Below are 22,077 nucleotides of genomic sequence, written 5' to 3' on the forward strand. Positions count from 1 at the left end.
TTTGGGGGGGGTAAAATGGCGCGCGAAGCGCGCCGCAAATTTTTTTTACCCCCCCCAAAATTTTTACCCCGGGGGTAAAATTTGCTTGGGGGGGGTAATTACCCCCCCTGAAATCTGTTGGCAGGGGTAAAATTTGTTTACCCCCCCCAAAATTTACCCCCGGGGTAAAATTTTTGGGGGGGGGAATTTAAATTTTAAAAAAAAATTTAGTATTAAAAATGCGCGCGAAGCGCGCAAAAATTTTTTTTGTTAAAGATTTTCTATTTTGGGGGGAGTATTTACCCCCCCAAAATGGTTTGGGGGGGGTAAATACCCCCCCCAAAATCGTTGGGGGTGCCTACGGCACCCCCAAGGTAGGGGTAATTTTTTTTTGGGGGGGGTATTGTTCACAAAATTTTGGGGGTGCCACCCTCCAAGAAAATATACTAAAACCCCCACAGGATCGACCAGTAGGTATATTCCTTGAAAAGTAGAATCCGATCAGTTCAGTGGTTACCGAGTTCTAAAGGGACGGACGGACGGACAGACATCATTCTACTTTGTACTTTGATTATAGATATATCAAATATTTTTTCCTCATAATCACATTATCACATATGAAAAGTAAATTGTAGATAACAAGCTTACATAATCTACTTAACATATCTTAAACCTCAAAAAGTGTATTAAACAGTTAGGGAGTTGAATCCATTTTTATAGAAGCAGAAACATAATCTATGATTATGGTTTGGACCCTCTAAAACTGTAATCTACCCTTCCACTTTCCCCTCTCTTGGTGAAGATATCTTCAACGCCGATACGATTTTTGAAATATAAGATTCCACTTTTGCCTCTCTTGGTGAAGATATCTTTAACGCTGATATGATTTTTGAAATGTAAGATTCCACTTTCAATAGAGGCGAAACTGGAATCATGGTTTACATTTTTCATATCTATGTTTCTGTAATCTTCCATTACTGTTTTAACATCGACATAATAGAAATGTACCATACTATTTTTAAATTATGTCAATTGTGAAAAAAGCATAGATTTTATATATAATTAAAACATTGTTGTATATTCTTAATTAAATAAACAAAACATACAAAGAGCGTATATAAAAGATGTTTTTTTTTTTTTTTAAAAATACTATAAAATAAAATCATGCATGGTATATTTATCTTTTCTTAGGCAAAGACTATTTTAAATGTGCATTTATTTCAAACCAATGAAAATTCAAACTGAAGTACAAAATAGAATCCAGAAATTTTGCCTATCTATTTTGGCTTTCATTGTAGGTGGATTGAATTTATGTAAAAGTAATTCTTATCTCAGGATTCTTTAAAACTGTAAAAATAGATTTAAATATATTTCATATAGCTTAATAAATGAGATTCAAAGGCCTTATAGATTAAATTAACTTTGGGATAATGGCAAAGGACAATGGAATATTAATTATCCTTGCCACACCATTTCATTTTTATGTAAAAAGGTATGACAACCAATCTGCCATTGTCCTATCACTATCAGATAAAGTTTAACTTTGGCCTATGTTATATGTTATAACACATACTTAAAACTTAAAACTTAATGTAATAAAAAGCTTTCACTTAAGCAAAGCTAACAAATAAAATTATGAAACATATCAGGGATCTAAAGAGATAAGACAATGGCCGATAAATTAATGCACATCCATAATGATGACTCACTAAATAACCCCTTCTGTAGATTAAAATTAGTGGTTCAAATGTTTATAAACACAATTTAATCAACCAATCAAAGCCAACGAATAAGAAAACGTTATTGTAAAACTTTGGGGACTTTTTTAATAAGCAGTCAATTGTCTCCTCCCTCTCTGGATACAAATACTAACTAATAAAGAATAAAATGCGATGGTACTCTGTAATTCACTTTTCTGCCTGTCCGTCATTCTTTTCATGATTTTTTATGATTTTCCAGTATGGCTACAAAACCAATTAATATCCGCTGAATCAGACCCGTCTAATCCATACTTGAAACCATATAATGTATTGTATTATAGACATTTTTCTTCAAATAGTAAAGTAAAAAGTTGTAATATAAACACCAGTTTTGTTAGACTGGGCCTTCGCACCTTCGGGACTAACAAAACTGGAAAAACAGATGCAATAAACAACTAATCTTGGCTGTTTAGTTTTGACAATGCCAGTTTTCATCAACCAATTAAGATTAAATAAAAGTAAACAAAGAGGGGGTTTTTAATGCAACCATCTCGTAATCAGTGAGCAAATGGCACTTAGAATTCGAATTTCGAGCTGAAATTTTGCATGAGTAATCCTTGATAGGAAAAGTTGGAAAAGTAACGGCTGGCGGCTGGCAGCTCAGCCGTTTAGCCGTTTTTTGCCTATTTTTAGGGCAAATTCATCATTAATTACGTAGGAATCAACTTTTTAAAACATATTTCTGGTTTAATTTATGTTAAATGATAACATAACCATTTTTTAAAATTTTTAGTACCAGCTGCTAAATGGGTAGAACCAGCTGAAAACGGCTGGGAGCCGCCAAGAGTATAAAGGGTAGGTTTCTATGGGTGCTGAGCTCAAAAATGCTACTAAAAATAGTGACGGTCAATCCATATGGCAGCTGGGTAACAGCTGCAGCTCAGCTGCGAGCGGCCAAGAGTAGAATGAGTAGATAGGGCTTGTGACGTGTCTAGGGGTAGGTTTTTATAGGTGGTGAGCAAAAAAATGCTACCAAAAAAAGAAAAAAGTGGAGGCAGCTCAGACGAGATAGGCCAAGAGTAGAATGAGTACATGAGGCATGTGACGTGTCCAGGATTAGGTTTTTATGGGTGCTGAACTCAAAAATGCTTCTAAAAATAGTTTCGGCCAATCCCTATGGCAGTTAAGTAATAGCTGCTGCTCAGCTGCGAGAGGCTAAGAGTAGAATGATTAGATAGGGCTTGTGACGTGTCTAGAGGTAGGTTTTTATGGGTGCTGAGCTTAAAAATGGTATCAAAAATAGTGGCAGCCCATCCATATGGCAGCTGGGTAACAGCCGAAGTTCAGCTGGTAGAGGCCAAGAGTTGAATGAGTACATAGGGCATGTGACATGTCTAGGGTTAGGTTTTAATGGGTGCTGAGCTCAAAAATGCTACCAAAAATAGTGGCGACCCATCCATATGGCAGCTGAGTAACAGCTGCAGCTCAGCTGCGAGTGGCCAAGAGTAGAATGAGTAGATAAGGCTTGTGATGTGTCTAGGGGTAGGTTTTCATGGGTACTGAGCTCAAAAATGGTACCATAAATAGTGGCGACCCATCCACATTGCAGCTGGGTAACAGCTGCAGCTCAGCTGCGCACCACCAAGAGTATAATGAGTAGATAGAGTTTGTGACGTGTCACGGGGTAGGTTTTTATGGGTGTTGAGCTCAAATATGCTACTAAAAATAGTGGCGACCAATCCATATATGGCAGCTGAGTAACAGCTACAGCTCTGCTAGGAGCGGCCAAGAGTAGAATGAGTAGATAGGGCTTGTGATGTGTCTTAGGGTAGGTTTTTATGAGTTATGAGCTCAAAAATACTACCAATAATAGTGGCGGCTCATCCATATGGCAGCTAGGTAACAGCTACAGCCCACAAGCCCTATCTACTCATTCTACTCTCAAATATGCTACCAAAAATAGTGGTGACCCATCCATGTGGCAGCTGGGTAACGGCGGCAGCTCAGCTGGGAGCGGCCGAAAGTAGAATGAGTACATAGGGCTTGTGACGTGTCCAGGGGTAGGTATTTATGAGTGCTGAGCTCAAAAATACTACCAATAATAGTGGCGGCTCATCCATATGGCAGCTGGGTAACAGCTACAGCCCACAAGCCCTATCTACTCATTCTACTCTTAGCCTCCCCCAGCTGAGCTGCAGCTGCCATATGGAAGGGTCGCCACTGTTTTTAGGAGCATTTTTGAGCTCAGTACCCATAAAAACTTACCCCAAGACACGTCACAAGCCCTATGTACTCATTTTACTCTTGGCCGCTCCCATCTGAGCTGCAGCTGTTGCTCAGATGCCGTATAGATTGGCTGCCACTATTTTTGGTACCATTTTTGAGCTCAGCACCCATTTACCCCTAGACACGTCATAAGCCTTATCTACTCATTCTACTATTGGCCTCTCACAGCTGAGATGCGGCCGTTACCCAGCTGCCATATGGATGGACCGCCACTATTTTTGGTAGTATTTTTGAGCTCAGCACTCATAAATACCTACCCCTGGACACGTCACAAGCCCTATCTACTCATTCTACTCTTGGCCGCTCGCAGCTGAGCAGCAGCTATTACTCAACTTCCACATGGATGGACTGCCACTATTTTTGGTAGTATTTTTGAGCTCAGCACCCATAAAAACCTACCCCTAGACACGTCATAAGCCCCATCTACTCATTCTACTCTTGTCCGCTCGCAGCTGTGCAGCAGCTGTTACCCAGCTGCCATATGTATTGGCCACCACTATTTTTGATACCATTTTTGAGCTCAGCACCCATAAAAACCTACCCCTAGACACATCACAAGCCCTATCTACTCATTCTACTCTTGGCCGCTCGCAGCTGAGCAGCAGCTATTACTCAACTGCCACATGGATTGGCCATTACTATTTTTGGTAGTATTTTTGAGCTCAGCACCCATAAAAACCTAACCCTGGACATGTCACATGCCCTATGTACTCATTTTACTCTTGGCCTCTTCAAGCTGAGCTGCCGCCATTACCCAGCTGCCACATGGATGGGCTGCCATTTTTTTTGGTAGCATTTTTGAGCTCAGCACCCATAAAAACCTACCCCTAGACACGTCACAAGCCCTATCTACTCATTCTACTCTTGGTTGCTCGCAGCTGAGCTGCAGCTGTTACCCAGCTTCCATATGGATTGGCTGTCACTATTTTTAGTAGTATTTTTGAGCTCAGCACCCATAAAAACCTACCCCTAGACATGTCACAAGCCCTATCTACTCTTCATACTCTTGGCCGCTCCCAGCTGTTTTCAGCCGGTTCTAGCCGTTTAGCAGCTGGTACTAGAAATTTTAAAAATGGTTATTGCTATCATTTAATATGAAATAAACCAAAACTATGTTTTAAAAAGTTGATTCCTACGTAAATAATGATGAATTTGCCCTAAAAATAGGCTAAAAATAGGCCAAAAACGGCTAAACGGCTGAGCTGCAGCCGCCAGCCGTTACTTTTCCAACTTTTTGTTCAATTTAGGGAAAATAGACCTACCAAGGATTACCCATGCAAAATTTCAGCTCGAAATTCGAATTCTAAGTGCCATTTGCTCACTGATTACGAGATGGTTGCATTAAAACCCTCCCCTTTTATAAATCCAACAAATGTTTATAAAACTTTGGGTACTACTGAAATTTGAACCCTCCCTTATTTTGCTGAGAGTGAATTAAAAATACATAGTTATAGAAACCTGCAAACCATAAGAGTGATTATTTTAGACATACAGACTTCTACCAACCCTTTTTGTAAAAATCGTCGTTTAGAAGCAATAACATTTTGTATGTATTTTGTATGAGAAACTACCCTGTAAAGGAGAACCCAATCGGTTCAGCGGTTAGCGAGATCCTTCGCTACAAACAGACAGACGAACAGACAGACAAACAAACAGACAGACAGAGAGACATCGTTCTACTTTGTATTATAGATAATATAACTCTTAATATAAAAAGCTTCGTCAAATGTTTTAAATGGACATTCAGGACTTTCTGATAACGATTACAGGGTGCTACTGTCCTTCTCATTCTGTCTTCTCATGTTATTTTAGACATGATTTATTTAATTTTTCGTCCATTTTTCCCTCCCTGTAGACAACTTTATTGTACCCAGGGAGGTAGGGAACATTGGACTAAAATTATCTTCTTGGCTGGTTTAAAACCTCTAGGTACTTTAATTCAAGTTTATCGCCACCAGGGATCTAAAGGGATAAGACAATAGCCGATAAATGGATGTACATTCCCAAAAATACCCCCACTGTAATTTGCCATCAGTGGTTGAAATGTTTCGACACTATACTAAATAAACTAACCAATTAAAATTCAGTAAAAGTCCCCAAACAAACAAGAATGAAAACGTTATTATAAAACTTTGGAAACTAGCAGAGAGAGAGGTGGATAATGGACTGTTAATTACACTAGTCCCCAAAGTTTTATGATAACGTTTTCTTATTGGCTGGCTTAAAAACTTTGGGGACTTTTATTGGATTTTTAATGGTTAGGTTATTAAGTACTAGCGGCTTCGCCCCTAGCCTCTAGGGGCTTTGCCTCATAAGGTAATTAAAAAAAAAAATTCTGGTACTGCGCTCATAATTTATGGGCATCACCAAAACTTTTTTTGGGGGGGGGGAATTTTCATTTTTTGGGGGGTTGGGGTTGTCCCACCCCCCAAGAAAATAGCTTAAAACCACAACAGGACCAATAGGTATATACCATGAAGAGTAGAATCCGATCGGTTCAGTTGTTACCGAGATCATAAGGGACAGACGGATGGACGGACAGACAAACAGACAGACATCGTTCTACTTTGTATTATAGATAGTAGTGGTTAAACCAACCAATCAAAATTCAGTAAAAGTCCTCAAAGTTGTTAAGCCAACGAATAAGAAAATTTATGTTTTGAAATTTCTAATATTAGATTTACTTAAGATAAACATTTTCTGAAAAAAATTTTTCTAGCTTCAAAAATAAGGAAATTACATCCATTTAACATTTTAATTAACCTTTTGTATATTTCCCTCTTATTTTATTGGCGTTATCCTGTTACAAAATTTTTTATCAATTTGAAAATTTGAGTACCTCCCCCCCCCCCCCCCCCGACAGTCTGGATAGTCTGCGGGAGGAGGAAAAGATTTGGACACCGGAAAAAGGCAAGCTTCAATTTAATTCAATAATGTGTCCGTGCTCCACAGCATGGACACGTTATTGAATTAAATTGAAGCTTGCCTTTTTCCCTTGTCCACAACTTGATGTCGGGGTACTCTAATTTTCTAAATTTCAAAAACTATTTTAGGTTAGGTTAGGTTAGGTTATAGGCTAGGGAGCCGAGCGCTGCGGCCACGGATGTTCTTTGTCTGGGGTACTTTAATTTTCTAAATTTCAAAAAACTATTTTAGGTTAGGTTAGGTTAGGTTATAGGCTAGGGAGCCGAGCGCTGCGGCCACGGATGTTCATTGTCTGGGGTACTTTAATTTTCTAAATTTCAAAAAACTATTTTAGGTTAGGTTAGGTTAGGTTAAAGGCTAGGGAGCCGAGCGCTGCGGCCACAGATGTTCGTTGTCGGGGGTACTTTAATTTTCTAAATTTCAAAAAACTATTTTAGGTTAGGCTATTTCTTTTAAATATTGCTACGCAACCCACAAATAAAATTGTTCTTGCTAAAAATACGCGGACGAGAGGGAGAACATAAAGGGGACTGGGAAAAGGGGGTTGTTGGTCAGATGGGAGAGGAAAGGGGTAAACAATACAGTTAAAAAACGCGGACACGGAGCGGACGAGAGGGAGAACATAAAGGGGGCGGGGATAAGGGGGTTGTTGGTCAGATGGGAGGGGAAAGGGGTAAACAATACAGTAAGAATTCTGTATATAAATAGACTGAAAGCTTGAAGCTGTTTGTTAGTCGACTACAGATTGCCTTGTAGCGAGGGACTGAGATCCTAAACTGGTTGGCATGGTTGACTAAGGAGGCAAGGCAAGGCTCGTGTCTCGCCTTATATACCCTCCCTCCCTTCCTCCTGTCCAACCTAATAATAGTTTACTTAAATTATTATTTTGTTGGGGGGGGGGGGGTACTCAAATTTTCGAAATCGCTAAAAATAATACTAAGAGGAATATACCGCTAGATTGAATCTTAATCTTTTTCTTCCATTGGCCTATCTCTGAATATTAATCTTTTTCTTCCATTGTTCAATCACTGAATATCAACCCAACTACAAAAAAGTTACTACACTTAAAGATTTTTAAAAAAGATACTACGACTTTAGTTTCGTTTTTTCATCATTATTTAGAGTTTATATGTCCCTCTCTCTCACTTCCCTTTCCTTCCATCTTTTTAAAATTTCAATATTTTTATTTAAAACCTTATTTATAATTTTTTCTCTCTTTCTTTAAAATATTTTAGGATCCTAGAATTTTTTTGTTTCAAATTATCATCCTCAAAGGGTTAAAATATTTGTTAAATGTTAAATTTTAGTTTAATATCTGAACACATTACAGACGCAGCGCTAGTATCAAATTATTTTAAAACTAAGTTTTCTTTGAGTTACTATTTTATAAATTTAAATTTTCTATTTTATGAATAGAAATTTAATACTTTAGTATAATTCAAATAGCAACATGAAATTTAAAAAAAGAATTTTTTGTTTATAGAGTAAAATAATGGGTATTATAGTTCTGGTCAATGAGAATTTATTATGGAATTTTGGATCACTATGAGTATTAAACATTCTACTATTGGAAGACTCGAGCTCATATATAGACGTTTATTTCCTATATAGATCTGTCATGGATCTTGATGCAATAAAGCAAGCCGTTTTATAAAAAATATGTCGAAAATAATTCATAAGGTAAAAAACAGAAAAAGTAATCGCTCATATAGGTATAGAATAATAATGGACAACCTCAATTTAATTTTCTAAAAGAAAGCTTTTACCTATTTAATATGTATTATGATGATTTCTCGTTAAATGTATATACTCAACTATCCAATCTTTTTTTAGCTGCTAAAGACAAATCACTCAAATTAAGCAAAGAAGACTGTATTTCAAATTGGAATAAAAACAACCTGCATGCCCATACAATTCTCCTAACCCAATTTTCCTTCAAACTGTTACAAAATGCAGGGCAAGAAAGTAATTTTATCTCTGATTTTCTTGATTTTTTAATAACATAGTGATTCCTTTTTTTCTGATTAATTTCTAGCTACTAAGCTATGTTGATGTAAATAAAAGTCTCGTACTATAATATGTAATTCTGTATGTATATGTCTTTTCTTTATGAAATACATATCTTTAAAACAAATTAACCTTAAAAAATAAAGTTGTTAAATGAAAGGGTGAAGTAAGTGAAAAATGACTTTGTCTCACTTAAAGTCAGAAATTTATTATTTAACAGGGAACAGGGGGGCGTTGAATGATTAAGGTCCGGAAATGGGCCTGCTTGTTAAGTATTAGCAACCTTTTTTTTAGGTCCTTTTTTTCTTAAAAACTTCAAACTAATAAAAATAGAAAAATAAAAACTAACTAATATGTACCATTTCTACTATGTCGCTTTAAATATATGATATGTTATCTAGAATGTATCATTCCAGTTTTGTCTCTATTGAAAGTAGAATGATACATTACTATTATGTCGATATAAATAAGGAAATCAATGTTTATGAATACGCTGATATGTAAACATGAATGTATGATTTCAGTTTCGCCTCTATTGAAAGTGGAATCTTACATTTCAAAAATCATATCGGCGTTGAAGATATCTTCACCAAGAGAGGGAAAAGTGGAAGGGTAGATTACAGTTTTAGAGGGTCCAAACCATAATCATAGATTATGTTTCTGCTTCTATAAAAATGGATTCAACTCCCTAACTGTTAAATAACATCAAACAAATCTAATTACCCAACATAAAATCATGACTTCTACAATGTTCCTAACGGGATCGATTTTATTTTCATTTATACAGTAAAAACTCAGTTTGCCTTAAAAACATCCATACTTTTTTAATTACACTGGCGAAAATACATCCACTGTAGATCCATTTGCTAGATGTGAAAATGGCAGTCTCCCAAAATAACTATTGGACTGTACGTTCGTCGTTATGCACATGCAGGCGCCAAACAATGTTTCTTCGAAGTCGTACAGACGAACATACAAAAAAAAATTAAGCTATGAAATGCTTCGCTACTAAAATAAAGGAAAAATGTAGAAAAAAACGAAGTAATCTATACTGGTGATAATCAATGAATAAAGTAATTTACATACATTCTTCAGATGGTCAATAGGCGTAATAAATCATATTAGTATAAACATCAAAAGGGATTATTTGATTTATGTCTATAACCTAATGTTGATTAAGTAAATGGCAGGATTGAAGGGATAAGTCAATGATTTAGGTTTTAAAGTACATTGAAATTTTAGGTTTAAATGGAATAGCACCTACAAAAAGTAATATTGAACCCAAGCCTCTAGCCCCTGCGGGAGCCAAAATCTTGCTGTACCATGATAATGAATTGGGGCTATCTTTACTTGATTATAATAAACTTAAAGTAACCCAACTTGTTTTAACCTAACCTAACCTAGCTTATGACATCATCTTTTAGAATGCATACAAAATTAAGTATATTTTATTTTTATAAGCTATATAAAGATGTAATTTTTTGGGGTAGAGTAACTTTATCCTTCTTAAACATATCCATTGATCCCTGATCAATGTATTGGTTAATTAATTAAATCATTCCTTACATGTCTGAGTATAAATGCTGGTTAGTTAGTAGGATATTTCCTTAAAGGGACGCTCTTTTTAATGTAAAACAAAGATTTTTTAAGAAGCAAAGCTTTTTTATAATTAGTGTAGGTCCGTACGTACGTACCTACACTAATCGTTAAATAAGGCAGGTTAGAATTGCACTATAGATTTCAAACTTTGCATGGTGATTCCTGCAGTATTTAGGTACAATTTAGAAAGCGTTTAAACTTTATAATCGTTACCAGAATGTCCGTACGTCCATTTTAAACATGTTGATTTTTAACTTTTTAACAACAATTTTTATGCGATATAATCATCCGATTGATCTGATTTTTGGAGTACTTATTCCTATTGCATTAAGGTGCAAGATTACAGGCGAAGCATCTTTATAATCAAGTCCTAAAAATATCAGGATGTCCTTAAACAGAATTCTGTATTTCAAGAAGTTTTGCAACAAATATACGTAGAATTTTGTCAAAACTTTTTTATTTTTATTTAGTAAATTCAGTTCTAACACTCAAATAGAGTTAATGTTCGTCTGTCATACCGTTTCAGAGCTTCACTTTTATTGATGTTGCCATCCTTGTTTTTTTTCACGAAACAACAAAGCAATATTTTTTTCAATATACTTATATGTTTTAAATGCAATTAATGAGAAGTCAGACTGATTTTTTTATTCTGCAAATAATGTTTTAAATTATGATGATTCTCCTATTGCTAAAAAGTAAAGAAGCAATCTGCTGATAAAATATTCCAATATAGTAGATATTAACCTAATTCCACCAATGGGCGTTAAAGTATTGCATATAAATTACTAGCGGATGATGCCCTTAGGTTCTCTAGATGATCACTTGAAATCGAAGGAGAATCCCGCCTCTATTAGGTAATAATGAATAGAATATAAATAAAAAGTTAATTTTATTGTTTAAAACAATAAGAAAAGAAGTCTATTTTGACAAAGAATTGGAGTACCTTTAATTTATACATATTTCAGTGACCTTTAAATGTCAAATATAATTATCATTAAGATTAACCTATATTTCAATATATTATCATATTAATTGTGTTTGATTCCTACGAGATCTTATCGTGCGTTCGATCGGTGCAAGACAATCATTCACGTACTTTTCTGTTATTGAATAAGCCAGCGGGTTACCAATCTATTGTGATGAAAACCGTTGTCTAAACAAAAAAAGAACACATTACACAAAGTAAATAATACAGCGAAATACACATTAATTGATATTCCAGAAGGATCACAACCAAACAATACTTAATGTAATTAATACGATTAATGCCAAAGTTATTAACACAGTACAATAACATCATTATCGATGTAAATCATAATTTATTCTCAATAAACGTTAAATCTTGATATTTGTTTTTTTACAGTGATAGAATCTACTCTATAATTAATTTTACGTTAGTCAACAAATTATCGAACCTGGTTTGAATTTATGTAACAGAACAGCCATACGGGAGATCTTTGATGACAGACATGTGAAATTCTGTTTACTATTCTCACATCTTTCCACGTTCACGTTCCGGAAGAGATAGCAACTTCTGTAACTTTCCGGAGAAAGCGCAATGCATTCGAGATGCCGCATCCAACACTGGACTCCGACGGAATGTCGTCTTGAAGACCCTTTGATATAAGGGCGATGGGGGTGGGGATTGTCATCCATGAACGACTAAAAAAGGACAGGAGGAGAATCCAATACAAATTGATTAAAGCATATGTCAATACCCAATATCAAGGAAATATGATTCTGATAAACAGTATACAATTGTTTTGGAAATTTCAATCAATATGAAGAAGCTTAGCTTAAGACTAATCTTTTCTCAATTGACTTACCCTAAAAAAATCTACCACTCCCTAGGTTGTCCCTTCTTTACCTTTACAATTTTAAGCTGAACTATAGGTTACTGTTGAATTACAGCCCTATCTAATACATAGACATTAGAACAATATTAAACTATTTTTGTTAGTTGTGATATCTTTAATTACATTAAAAATTACAATTATGTATTTACAAGTTTGGCTCCATTATTTTTAATAAATGACACAAAAAGTTCATTTAAGTTTAAATTAGATTTATAGCACCGAATCTACTCTATAGTTCACGTTGTATGTCAATACATACGCCAGTCCTAACGCTATGGGTTAAATGGAATTCCCTCGGCTGAATTTTACAATATCCTTTTGATTTTCATCAAGATCATCCAGTATTTAAATTACTTGGTCCTGTCTGTCATAACATGTATTCAATGTTAAAAGGTTTTATTATTTACCACATCATAATCTCAATCTCTCTTTTTTATGACCAAAAACATCTGCTCTATATCTCACTTTATCCGTCTGTCCTTGAATGATTTTGTATGTAACTTTATGTTTTTTGTTTATATACCACAGTGTACATTTGGCAGCTCTGTTGATGATTTAAATGGAGCTAAAGAGCAAATGATTTAAAATTCCGGACGCTGTCCAATTTGTAAAGAAAGAGGTTACACAGCGGGTGGTCGGGCTTTGGTTCATTTTATAGATGTATGAAGCTTTAGATAAACTTTGACTTAAAATATTTGATAAATTAAAAAGATAGAATAAGGGGTGTTGTTATTCCCCTACACTAGATCTTTTCATGAAAATACCCTTTCTCGAATTTCATTCTTCTGCTAACCTAAAAAGTTACTTTAGGGGCCTAGAAATACATGTACAAAATTTCAGCTCTTTATCTCTACTGGCGACCTAGCGCCAGGCATGTAAAATATCAACAGATAACGGTAGAACGGCGGTTTTAACAATATCTCAGTAATGTGCAGGGTTTAAGCTCTTCTGCATATTTCAATTTAAACACATAAGGCCAAAGATATTATATCCAAAAAATCTTTTGTCAAAGTCTACTCTACACCTAGCGCCAGTCAGTTTTCTAAAATAATGCATTTTATACCTGTGAAAAATGAAATCGCCAGCGCTAGGTGTAGAGTAGACTTTGACAAAAGATTTTTGGGATATCATATCTTAGGCCTTATGTGTTTAAGTTAAAATATGCAGAACACCTAAATTCACCTTCCAAGCCATTCTCTAAGCATTTTAATTTTTTTTTATGAAATAACGGGATTTCAAAACTGCCATTTGAAAAGGCCTAAAAAATATCTTTTTTTGTCCCTTTTTTCACTGTTTATAGTTACAACTTATTAAGATATAATTCTCAGTTAAAAAAGAATTGGCGCTTCCAGCACCAAAACCGGCAAAAACAGGCAGTTAAACTTCTGTACCCCCTACTTAACCCCCTAACAGACCCCCCCTCTATCTCGGCTCCTGTTACAGATAGAGACATAAAACTTTTTTTGGTGGTTCATGTGTATTTTTAGAGAAAATTGCTTTTTCTAGTCATAGCAATCAGACCGCTCCTTATCCGCTTTTTAGCGGCCAGCCGCTAAATTTTTAAACAGCTGTAGAGCAGCCAATTTTAAAGCTAAGAAAACCAAATTTTATGACAAACTGTTATTTTTTATAACAAAAAAAATACCAATTCTGACCATCGCCAAAAAACGGCAAATAACAGAAACCGCCAAAATTGGCAGTAAAACGGCGGTTGGCGGCGCTAAATAATATTTTTATCTGTTTATAGTTACAACTTATTAAGATATTATTCTCAGTTAAAAAAAAAATGGCGCTTCCAGCACCAAAACCGGCAAAAACAGGCAGTTAAACTTCTGTACCCCTACTTAACTACTTAACAGACCCACCCCCCTCCCTCTCGGCCTCTGTTACAGATAGAGACGTAAAACTTTTTTCAGGTGGTTCATGTGTGTTTTAGAGAAAATTACTTTTTCTAGTCATAGTGGTCAGACCACTCCTTATCCGCTTTTTAGCGGCCAGCCGCTAAATATTAAAACTGCTGTAGAGCAGCCAATTTTAAAGCTAAGAAAACCAAATTTTACGACAAACTATTATTTTTTATAACCAAAAAAATACCTTTTCTGACCATCCCCGAAATACAACAAATAACAGAAACCGCCAATTTTGGCGGTAAAATGGCGGTTGGCGGCGCTAAATAATATTTTTATCTGTTTATAGTTACAACTATAAACCAAATCGGCAAAAACCGGCAGTTAAACTTTTGTACCCCTACTTAACCCCCTAACAGACCCCCCCTCTCTATCTCGGCTCCTGTTACAGATAGAGACGTAAAACTTTTTTCTGGTGGTTCATTTGTATTTTTAGAGAAAATTACTTTTTCTAGTCATAGCGGTCAGACCGCTCCTTATCCACTTTTTAGTGGCCAGCTGCGGCCAACCGTTTTACTACCAAAATTGGCGGTTTCCGTTATTTGTCGTTTTTTCGAGATGGTCAGAAAAAGTATTTTTTTTTATAGGAAAAATAATAGATTGTCATAAAATTTGGTTTTCCTAGCTTTAAAATTGGCTGCTCTACAGCTTTTTTAATATTTAGCGGCTGGCTGCTAAAAAGCGGATAAGGAGTAGTCTGAACAGCTATGACTAGAAAAAGTAATTTTCTCTAAAAACACACATGAACCAACAGAAAAAAGTTTTACATCTCTATCTGTAAAAGGAGCCGAGATAGAGGGAGGTCTGTTAGGAGGTTAAGTAGGGGTACAAAAGTTTAACTGCCGGTTTTTGCCGATTTGGTGCTGGAGGCGCCAATTTTTTTTTAACTGAGAATAATATCTTAAAAAGTTGCAACTATAAACAGATAAAAATATTATTTAGTGCCGCCAACCGCCATTTTACTGCCAAAATTAGCGGTTTCAGTTATTTGTCGATTTTTGGAGATGGTCAGAAAAAGGATTTTTTTTTATAGGAAAAATAATAGATCGTCATAAAATTTGGTTTTCCTAGCTTTAAAATTGGCCGCTTTACAGCTTTTTTAATATTTAGCGGCTGGCTGCTAAAAAGCGGATATGGAGCGGTTTGATTGCTATGACTAGAAAAAGTAATTTTCTCTATAAATTCACATGAACCACCAGAAATAAGTTTTACGTCTCTATCTGTAACAGAAGCCGAGATAGAGGGGGGGTCTGTTAGGGGGTTAAGTAGGGGTACAGAAGTTTAACTGCCTGTTTTTGCCGGTTTGGGTGCTGGAAGCGCCAATTTTATTTTTTTTTAACTGAGAATAATATCTTAATAAGTTTTAACTATAAACAGATAAAAATATCATTTAGCGCCGCCAACCGCCGTTTTACCGCCAAAATTGGTAGTTTCCGTTATTTGTCGTTTTTTGGCGATGATCAGAAAACATATTATTTTGTTATAAAAAATAATAGTTTGTCATAAAATTTGGTTTTCTTAGCTTTAAAATTGGCTGCTCTACAGCTGTTTAAATATTTAGCAGCTGGCCACTAAAAAGGGGATAAGGAGCGGTCTGACTGCTATGACTAGAAAAAGTAATTTTCTCTAAAAATACACATGAACCACCAGAAAAAAGTTTTATGTCTCTATCAGTAACAGGAGCCGAGATAGAGGGGGGGTCTGTTAGGGGGTTAAGTAGGGGTACAGAAGTTTAACTGCCTGTTTTTGCCGGTTTTGGTGCTGGAAGCACCAATTTTTTTTAACTGAGAATTATATCTTAATAAGTTGTAACTATAAACAGTGAAAAAAGGGACAAAAAAAAGATATTTTTTAGGCCTTTTCAAAGGGCAGTTTTGAAATCCCGTTATTTCATTAAAAAATTTAAAATGCTTAGAGAATGGCTTGGAAGGTAAATTTAGGTGTTCTGCATATTTCAACTTAAACACATAAGGCCTAAGATATGATATCCCAAAAATCTTTTGTCAAAGTCTACTCTACACCTAGTGCTGGCGATTTCATTTTTCACAGGTATAAAATGCATTATTTTAGAAAACTGACTGGCGCTAGGTGTAGAGTAGACTTTGACAAAAGATTTTTTGGATATAATATCTTTGGCCTTATGTGTTTAAATTGAAATATGCAAAAGAGCTTAAAACCTGCACATTACTGAGATATTGTTAAAACCGCCGTTCTACCGTTATCTGTTGATATTTTACATGCCTGGCGCTAGGTCGCCAGTAGAGATAAAGAGCTGAAATTTTGTACATGTATTTCTAGGCCCCTAAAGTAACTTTTTAGGTTAGCAGAAGAATGAAAGGCTCAATTCCAGCTGAGTATCCACGTGGATATTCAGCTACTATTGGGGTCATTTTTGGATACTCAGCTACCATTGGGAAAATGTGTGGATATTTAACTACCATTGGGGGAAAAAAAGTTTTTAAACAATTATTTTGGTTAGACTTTTTGTTAATTTATACATGTTAGAATTGTCCTATCGATTTAATTAATACAAAAGGTACGATTTAGGAAGCGTAGCAACTCTATAATAGAAAGTCCGTATGTCAATTTTAAACATGTTGCTTTTTAACCTTTTTAACAATTTTTTTTCATATAATGTAATAAATGAAAGCAAAGTTTTTCTACATTGCTACGAAATTATATCAACTCTATAAAATCGTGACTTTAGTGATTTTTGGTCCAAAAAAAAATATTGGATTATTAGCCCTGTAGATTGATCATTTAAAAAAATAAGGGTCTCTGCGTCTGTCCGTCCTTCGATATCAAACTTGGCGTTATGATTCCTGTAAAGCACATTATAAAGAATGTAATTACCAACAAATCAAATTGATTATTGTATGCCCAACTACGCTTTTAATGATTTTGTCATCCATGTTTTAAAGTTCAAGGTGCAATAAGTGAGTGGAGATTTTTCGGCTTCTTTGTACAACTTAAATTCAAGACAAAAACATACGTGGATTGATTTATATCTAAATGGTATTTATTATTTATAAGTTTGAGGATATCTAATTTATGGAATACTGATTCTTATTACGATAAGGTACAATAATCAAGTCCTAAAAATGTCAGAATGTCCTTAAACAGTAGCATATACTTAAGCAAATTTGCAACAAATTTACTATAATTACAATAATTTTATATAGGCTTATGTATTATTATCCTGTTAATGTTAGTTTGTCCTTTCATTTCAGAGCTTTGCTTTTATGGATTTTCAATATTTGGTTCCTAAATCTGTATTAAAGTTATATGATAGCTGTGAATTGCTTGCATTAATGTGCTTTATTGTCATGGGAATCAGCATTATGAAAGGATATAATGAAAATACCAATAGAAAACTATTGTGGATATTCAACTACCATAGGGAAAAAGTGTGGATATTCAACTACTCTTGGGAAATATGCGTGGATACTCAGCTACTATTGGGGAATTTGTGGATACTCAGCTGGTATTGAGCCGAATGAAATTCGAGAAAGGGTATTTTCATGAAAAGATCTACCCTACACACCCATCCGCCACCTCCATACTTTATTAAAGTTTATTTCTGGTTATTTTAAGAATGAGGGCCTAAAGGTTTATTTTTTTCTAAATTAGTGTGGGAGGAGGGGGGTGGGTTACATTCATAGTATAATACAAAGTAGAATAATGTCTGCCCGTCTGTCTGTCTGTCTGAAGCTTAAGATATCAGTAACCGCTGAACCTAGAGGCTAGGGGCGAATTCGCTAGTGTTTAATATGGAGATAGTGATCTTCTATTCAAAAATGTAACGCTTTCTAGGCGATACATTATTATTGTTGCAAGAATATGCAATTATTTTAAAATCAATTGAAAATCTACAAATATCGAAACTAGGAAAGACTTACCTTACATGTTTCACTCTATTGATTAATTGATTTGTTTGAGTATCTAGTTCAATTTATCTATTTCTCGTTTATTTAAGCATAATTAATGAAATAACGGCTGGGTTAATTCATCAAACTATAGTTTTCCCTAATGGGTTATTTTGTTGCAAATAATTTATTCATTAACCTTGGATTCAAATTATTACTATATAAATATGTAAAACATCAACATTTTAAAATCAAAATCAGGCTGGTTTCGTACACAAGCTAATTTTAGAATATTAAGTTTATAATAGTTATTTATCGCATCGTATTATTATAGACAGCTTTCCGCTTCAGCCTTCGTGGGCAAACTGGTTTTAATCTTATTTTAGTTTACGTGGAAAATTGTCTGTAATACGAGAGAGATAGTGGAAGTTTGATGCTACGGGATGTAGTTGATTTTTTTACTTTTTTAACAACTAATTTTTATGTGATCTAATTATCCGTTTGATCTGATTTTTGGTATATTGATTCCTGGGACAACAAAGAACAATAGTATAAGCGAAGCAACTCCCTAATCAAGTCATAAAAATGTAAGTATGTCCAAAACATTATTCTGTATCAAGCAGTTTTTAAAAAATTTACTTACAATTTTGATTCGACTCTTTCGATACTTTTATATTCTGATTATTCAGTTCAGACACTAGACAAGTGTTAATGTCCGTTTGTCCTCCGTTTCAGTGCTTCGCTTTTATGGATGTTGTCATCCTTGTTTTGCTTAAAATATATGTTGAAACACAAAAAAATATCTTTTTAAATTTAGATAATATTGGAATAATGTAGCTCATTTGTGTTAAATGAGAATTAGACTATAATAATGGCTCTGGTTTGGATGGGTTATCTGTCAGCAACACTCTACCATGTTTAACCATGGTGTTGTTGTTTTATCAACACAATATTAAAATTATACAATGTTGAAGTATTAGTAGATATTTTGGTTTTCAGTAGCAATGCTGGGTGAAAAACAGCTATAAAACATAAAATATTAATGTTTACTTATAAATAATGTTAAAGAGTCGGCATATATCATTGAATGATAGGTTCAACAGGGCTTAATTACATTTTATTACACCATATCCATTGAATTGTACTATTTCAGGGTTGTTTGAATGTACTTTTTAAAACTAGCGGCTATGAGGGCAAGGGGAGGAAAGGGGGAAGTCGAATCTCCATTTTTTTTTATTTTAGCCAAAGAAGAAAGTAAAAAAAAACTTCTTAGGGGTTCACATCTTAGGGGTTCGTATCTGATTTATTTCTCTTGGGAAGGTGGCGGTACCCTCCCTTACCCTCCCTTAGAGTAATTATAAATTTTTCCTGGTCCTACTGGAGGCTTCAGTGTAAAGGAAAACCATATCAGTTAAGAAGCTAGTGAGATCCTTTACCACACACACAGACAGATATACATACAGTTACTTTTAGGTTTAACCTTTTTATTTTGATATTACAAAAAAAATTGCCTTGATTTAGGTTATAAATAAATAATTTTACTTTCAAACTGATAATTGATGAAATGGAATAGTAATGGAAAGGGAGTTTCTTTAAAGGCCAGTCTTCAATTTAACTCTTAAAGTGAATGCTTCCGTAGGGTTTGAATTATGAAATGGAAATTTTTAAAAACACTTTTTGATATTCATAATGGTTGATACTAAAGAGAAGAAATATTTTTCCCTTTATTTTTTTAAACCATATTATTTTTTTGAGGGGGGGGGGGGCGGCTTATTTCTGATATTACATAAATGTTATTTAATATAATAGAAGACGATTAAGAAATCTCGTGTTAATTTGTAATTTGTTTGTAGTGTTTACACTGACTTTCCAGATTGGTTAACAAACTCCTGATTAAATCTTTTTCATTCTAGTCAGGGTTGTCGTAATATTTGATGCATCGACACTTTTAATTACATTTTGTTCAAATAATTTTACTACTTACTGCTATGCCCCTAGAGGCCAGGAAACTGGTTCAGAAAGATATCTCAGGAGCTCTGTGAAACTTCCACAAAAAGGAGAACTTAATCTTTAAACGTTACTCCTTTTTAATACAGAATAAAAAGATTGTTTAATGAGAGTTATGTTTGTTTCTGTATTTCTTGCTACATTTCTGTCCTTGTTTTGGAATTTTGGCTTTACCCTTAGAGTGCCTAGTCAAGCACAAAAATACCTTATCAATAAATACGAAAAAATGGGTGGGAAGGATATAGTAATAGAACTACTACCCTATTAGAGTAAATTACTAGAGGGAGAAAGGGTTAAATATCTGTATTACCCCACCGCATCAACCTTGTGCAACCTTTCTATTGGGTCATTGAAAATCGACAAATGGTGTCGCTTATATTAACACAGCAAAGTAGCAGAAAAATAATTTAGACGCAGACAAAAAAGTCATTGAAAAAAAGGGAGGTAACTGTCTGTATATACATCTATACTATAGATCTGTTATTACCCTTACCTCTAACTACAATAAAGGGATTGGAGGGTTTCTGTGATCGCTAGTCACTGTGAGGGAAATAATGTAAAAATTGACGATATTTATGAAAATGTGTTGGCTACCATGATTGAACCTGATTAGAGAGATGGTTAGATTAGTTCAAGTGTTTAGTTTTATTTCAACTTTTTGTTTCAAAACTTTGTTAGCTGTGCAGCTACTTTTTAATTTACATTTGTCGGTCAGTTTGCAGAACTCCTTCATATATTTATTTCTTTTTTATCATCCCTCCCTTTTTACCCCCATCCCCACCTCCGTCTCTTAACATCCTCTACACTTACCCAGACTTACCCAGAGAGAGGGAGAGATTGGGGGGGGGGGGGGGGCAATGGGCTGTTATTACACTAGTCCCCAAACGTTTCCTTATTTGTTGCCTTAATAACTTTGAAGAGTTTTATTGAATTTTTAGTGGTTGTTTTATTAGTTTATTTAATTAAAGTGTCATCACGTTTCATCCACTAATATATTGTAATAAAGAGAAGGGGTAATTTTATGTATTAACATTTGGGATGTACATCAATTTATCGGCCATTGTCTTATCCCTTTAGATCCCTGATACTTAACACTTTGCAAATACCCAAATAATATTTGATTAGGATAATGTAATTTTCAGCCTATTTTCTCAAAAAGCTTCGCAACTAATGTGTAATTTTTGTTGTTGTTCTTGTTACAGGTCCAAGAAACTGAACTGTAGTTAACAGGACAAGAAAGTCGATGTTTTATAAACGTGTGCAAAGGATTTATTTTACGATTTATATCGGTGTATCTCTTTCATATAAATTATATTAGAATTGTCTTTTGTACTTTTTTATATACTAGCGGCTACGCCCCTAGAGGCCTCTAGTGGCACTTTAAATGTTTTTAAAAAATAATAATACGTAACCTTTCTATGTTGCGTTCAAGTCTCTACGTAAAAAAATCGTTTGTGATTTCTCTTGGGAGGGTGGCGGTACCCTCACAAAAAATAATTATAAACCTTCTCGGGACCTATGAGAAGGTACCCTGTTAAGGAGAACCTGATCGGTTCTGCGGTTATCGAGTTCCTTCGGTACAAACAAACTGACAGACAAACAGACAGACAAAAACACATCCTGTTACTTTTTATAAGGATAGCATTCGGCGGTGGACAATGGACAAAAACCTATTTTTTAACTTTATACATAAAACCTGCAGGAAGGCCTAACATGCGGGGCCTTACCCTAATGTATAAAAATAACACAAAAAATGTTAGGTCTTATGTCTATTAGTATTAGGTCTAATGTTTTAAATCTTAAGGTCTTGTGACTTTTGTACCTTTTATGTCTTTTATTCCCTCTTTATAGTTATACTATTAGGTTAAGTAACACACAACGGACAACCAACTCTTTGATTGCACGGCCTTCGTTTGTAAGTTCCAAATTTGCATGGTAATAAGTT

The sequence above is a fragment of the Acartia tonsa genome, chromosome 2 (assembly GCF_053477335.1).
Source record: "Acartia tonsa isolate MP-2025a chromosome 2, ASM5347733v1, whole genome shotgun sequence".
Lineage (NCBI taxonomy): Eukaryota > Metazoa > Arthropoda > Copepoda > Calanoida > Acartiidae > Acartia > Acartia tonsa.